Genomic DNA, 5568 nt, shown 5'->3' with positions numbered 1-5568 from the left:
AGTATTCAAATGCAAGTCCAAACACATCCGCACAATCAAATCAATTTCTCTTATTAATTAATCGATTACTTTTCTTATACGCCCACTATACCAAAACAGGACATTCTTAACGGTCAGAAACTGTTACTAAAAATATTTGTAACGGTTATTTTACGTCACAGTTTTGGCGTTTCTAATGCGTTATTAATATTCATAACGGTTTAAAACCGTTACATAATTATTTATTGTAACAGTTTTTTCCGTAACTAAAAATATTTGCTAATGGTTTTATTTGCTTAATTGTGTTACTCTTTTCTAACATTAGTAACGCTTTTATAGAGTTCGTAACGCTTTTTGACCGTTACTATTTTCTAACAACAATAATGGTTTTATAGTATTAGTAACGTTTTTTTGTGTTACTCTTTTCTAACAATAGTAACGGTTTTAGAAAGTTAGTAACGTTTATTTGTGTAATTGATTTATAGAATTTGTAACGTTTTGGTAACGGTTTGTTGCTTCGTAAGTGTTACTTATTACAAAGCTTAGTTACGGTTTTCCACCGTTACAAAACTATTTCATATGTAAAAAAAATAATTTCCCCCAAAACCACCCTTTTTGAGAGACTACTAACCTGCATAAAGATGTCCCCACTTATTGGGTATTCTACAATCGTCCATAACATAAACAAGAAATCTCACAAGTACATCCAATCACATAATCTTTTATTAAAATAACATCACCAAAACGTCTTTTCATAAATAGGACTTGTCACGAATGAAATATACATTGTTTTCCAAATCAATGCACTACAAGAAAAAATGCTTTATATCACTGTTAAAAACAGTGACAAAAAGCCTTTTGTCACTGTTTTTTTTTTCCCAAAACCGTGACGGAGTGAGAGTCATTTATTTTTTTCCCAAAACCGTCACAAATATTTGTTCTAGACTAGCCTCTCTCAGCCATTAAAAACGGTAACAACTGCTCAAAAACCGTCACAAAAAACGTATCTTTTGTGACAGTTCTAGCATAAAACCGTGATAAATGTTATAATTTTTTAAAAAAAAGCGTATATATTTGAAAACGGACATTTCACATTGAATTGGACCTGCAACAAATATACACCTGAAATATAATCCATTAAAATTCAAATAGCATTCATAAATGCTAACTCCATTAAACATTCCAATAGCAAAAATAAAACACAAGACGTACTTAGGTAATAAATAAATAAGTACTTAATAATATACAAATGAATGGATTAGGAAAGAATTGTGACTAAGTCACATTCACGTCAAATACTTCGTGATTAGTCTTCATCATAGTTGAAATACATTCTTAGAGGCACCGAACAAACTAAGAGCTTTGACATCTATCCGAGGTAGAAGTCTTCTTGCTGGCCAAAAAGTTTCTTGATCTGCAAAAGTTAAAAAAAAAAAAAAAAAAATAATCAAAACAAGGCTTGGGCTTGGGCTACCACACTACACTACTAGGTCATCTTCATTGAATACCAGCGATCATTGTTGATCCCACCAAATCTTAAAAATACTAAAGATAAAGTGAATGACAAAAAAATAATTTCCCTGACTTTAATGATTATTCAAATAAAGAGAACTGCAAACAAATAAAATCCATATAACAATTGCTTCTAATCTTTAGTGAATAAGAAAATAGGGTTGTACAAAGTAAGATAACAACATTTTTAAAAGTTGGACAAGGGGTGATCCTTAATTAACCATAGAACAAAGATGAAACCTCGCCAAGGACCAAACACGGTATGCAACAATAGCCCACAGTGTACCATCACAACTACCATCTACAAAAGGTGTTTCTAGAAGTCACATTCTAGTTTAAATTAGATACAAGATTGAGCACTTTCTCGTGAGCGTATGAGTTTTTGAATTATCTACACAGTCTTTACCCAAATCTGAAGTCAATCAAGAGATGTTGTAACTTTTTGTTAACATTTCTAAAAAAAATAGTGTTTGATTAACTTTTGATTGCTACTTACGTGTTGTGGCAAACACAAATATATTTTGGGGAGGGAGGATAGAGCCACTCCTTTATTTACAGTCCTATAAAGTGACTCCACTCCACAAATAAGCTTCTTCGATGGTTAAATTTTCGTCCATTGAGTTCTCCGACTCTTTTGAAAAGGTTAGAAATATTCAAATGGGTTGATTATTGTTGAATGATCTTCATGGTAAGGAGATAATCTCAACCGAAAATCAGCCCCCTCATTCAAGTTATAGGAGAGGCTCTATCCCTCCCCATATACTATAGAAACATTTTTATTTTATGTTGCGGCATCCGCTTTAATCCTCGACTCTCCTCTACTAAAATATTAGTCGCTTCCTAGGGACACTAATTTAACTGCATAGATACCCGGTCAGAAGATGTTTCTAGAAGTCACATCCCTGTTCAAGTTAGATACAAGAATGAGCTCTTAGTCATGAGTGCGAGTTCCTGAATCAACTCTAAAGCTGAGGAGTATGGTAACGGTCAAAAAAAATTCTAGTGTTACTAGATATTGTGTTTTTTAACATATATATATTTTGGTTTTTCTAATGTTCCCCATCTGAAAGGTACAGCCAAGACAACTATGTACCCTTCGTATATTTGTTTTACAAGGCAAAAGGTATTTTAGTGTTGATTAATGTAAGAAGGAATCTATCAATTGAATCTAGCTCTTACCTTCATTTAGATGTCGTTGAAGCCGAACATTCTGAGGGAATTGCCTTGCCTGAGCCTCAGGTGCATTGTCAGAAAAAGCGGGGATGTTGTTAGACTCACGCAGGATGACATTCAAGAACCTTCGCGTGGCATTGTAATTCTATCCTTTTCTCATTATGTATTTCTTTGATATGTGACCATAAAAGTATATATTCAATAATTAATTTTCTATACTTGCTTTGCAAACTGACCTACAGGAGGAAGGGGTGGCAAGTCAAATAGAGAATGCCTCGACGAGGAAAAGAGATCGACCGAAAGGTTCACATAACAAAATTCTAGTTCTCACCTTGATCCAAATGTCGTCAAAATTTGAACATCCTGCGGGTATTGGCTTTCCTAAGCCCTCGGTGCTTTGTCGAGAAAAAATAGGATGTTACTCAACCCACACGACAGGTTCCAGAACCTTTGCATAGCATTGTAATTCTATTTTTTACCGTGTTCAACGTTTCTTTGATATGTGATCACCAATTATATTAATTAATTAATTACATGTCTTATGCTTTACTTGCTTTGCAAAACCGATCTACAGGATGGGGTGGCTAGTCAAACGAGTGTTTCAACAAGGAAAAGAGGTCGACCAAAAGGTTCACTTAATAAAGAATTGGGGAAAGGTGGTGAATTATTGAATGGATGATATTATTTTCCTTATTAGAAATTGTTTTTTTTGCGAAAACTGACATCACATGTTTAACTCTGTAGGTAATATTGGAGGAATGCCTGAAGCTGAGGATTCCTTAGATGTTGTGCAAATGAAGCTAAGATAGCCAGGATGTAATAGTTTGATTAAATGCATGTCTTAAAAGTTGAGACAATTACAATATGCACTACTTTCTAATGCTCATATGTCAGGATTAGCACCAAATACGTTCATTAGCCATGTCATAAGTCCACTAGAGAGTAAAAAAGAAAGGCAAATATAAACCAGCACTAACAGAAATAGAGAAGAGTGCAAAAAAATTACCAGTCCTTGCAAGCTTCATACTGAATCATGAGATCATCAGGCATCTCGTATTTGCAATACCTTCAAATCAAATAAAAAAGAACATAAACCACAATCCAGTAAAAGCACAAACACCAAAATCTATTCATACCACAAGAATTCTAAACTCACACTGCAACTCGATCAGGAGTAAATCATGACTGGTCTATAGGATTTAGCCCTCTTTGATAATTTAACTAACTTTTTTTTAACCAGTCAACATAATATTCATATATCTGAGAATTTAAAGAAATTAGCCAACGGTGTTTTCCATTTCGATCTCTACTGTCTAGAATTCAAAATCAAAACTTAAGTCATAACTCTAACAATTCAACAAAGTGAACACAGGCGCAACATAACAATCCCGTCACGGCATCCATCTCCTTCCACTCCTTCAAAGGTCTTGCACACTCAAACCTGGTGGGAGAGACTTCACTTATCAGCCTTTCGAGAATCAAACACACAAAGTGTGTACGATATTTGGAGCAACGAACCTTAAACTTGGCGACATCCTTGCTCTTCTTTATCTTAACAGAGCGAGCATCCTTCCTTCTTGTAGTAAGAAGGAAATCCTTAATCTCGTGAATTTGCTTCGGCATTTCTCTCGTTAATCTAATCCGGTCCATTCCTTGTCTCCAGGCTTGTAGAATGCTAACCTACTAAATTGACCATAGACTGCCATAGCAACAAAATCGCGATTTGATGATGGGTTTGCTGACAAAGCAACCCTTTCCAGGTAATAGACGCCAAAAATCTCATCTTCCTCAGCTTCAAATGTTTTCAAAGAAGGAAGATGGATCTCATTATCCACAGAACAAGAATGGGTTAAAAAGACAAACATCATAATTCTGAGAAACTGTTACCAACCATCCATATGTAGAACCAGCGCAAAATCTGTCGTGAGAGTGAGAGAGAGTCGTGGGAGATCGACCGTTTTTTTGGTAAGTGTTTCTGGATGTGCTGGAAGGATGGGGAAACTGAGCCCTAGGTTTCTAACTACTTTTACTTAGTGGGCTCTTACAGCTTTTTTTTTTGGTAACTTGGGCTCTTGCAGTTGGGGGAGCGAAAAATACCTGGGTATTTAGGACTGTCATATAAAGTCTGGGAATATGTAACTGTTTTTGAAGACCAGTCACAAATTATACTCCACAGCCTAGAAAAAACCATTTGTCACACTTTTGGATATGACAGTCACAAATAATTCTCTACACATATACACTTTTTTTAGGAAAAAAAACCATTTGTGACCGTTTCAAAAATGCACGTCACAAAAAACTTCTTAAAACAGTCACAAAAACCCTTTTCTGCTATTTGTGACCGTTTCGAACAGAATAGTCACAAATAATATTTTAAAACAGTCACAAAAGGCCTTTTTTCTACTAGTGATGGGACTTGTCCCTAAACTCAAGCTCTCACGTCATTTGTACAGAACTCCCACCTTCAATAGTTGCAAGCATCAGGGGATGACTTTGGGATGATATCATCATAAAAGTCCTTTTCATCATATACACCAATAGAAATAAATAAAAAGGAGTCGGGTAGTAGAAAACAAATATGTATAGATATATACTTATATCTTATTCTTAAGTAGTAGCTCCTTATACTCAAACTACTGAATTCAAAAAATAGAGTATGGTAGTAGACTAGTAGCAATATAAGCATAGTATTGAAAGTTTATGTAATGCCCCAAAACCCTATAACCTTGTCACACCTTGACGAAAGACATAATCTCCTCTGTATTTTCAACATTTCATAGACATAAATCCTGTCATAACCTGAAAATCAAATAATATACTTTCATAACATATATTAAAACCTCAGACCTCGGTCGTAAGCCCAACTGCTCAAATATATATTGATTCGTAAAACCAACTACTTAA

The 5568-nt window shown here is 34.8% G+C and overlaps 1 pseudogene; it reads right to left on the bottom strand.

Annotated features, from left to right (window-relative positions):
* Positions 1–3857: 3857 nt before the first annotated feature.
* Positions 3858–4671, bottom strand: LOC147498244 (large ribosomal subunit protein eL38z/eL38y pseudogene; annotated as a pseudogene).
* Between the last annotated feature and the right edge of the window lie 897 nt (positions 4672–5568).

Source organism: Coptis chinensis, chromosome 5, assembly GCF_015680905.1.
Source record: "Coptis chinensis isolate HL-2020 chromosome 5, ASM1568090v1, whole genome shotgun sequence".
Classification (NCBI taxonomy): domain Eukaryota; kingdom Viridiplantae; phylum Streptophyta; class Magnoliopsida; order Ranunculales; family Ranunculaceae; genus Coptis; species Coptis chinensis.
The sequence above is the reverse complement of the archived record's forward strand: the minus strand, read 5'-3'. Positions and strand labels throughout refer to the sequence as shown.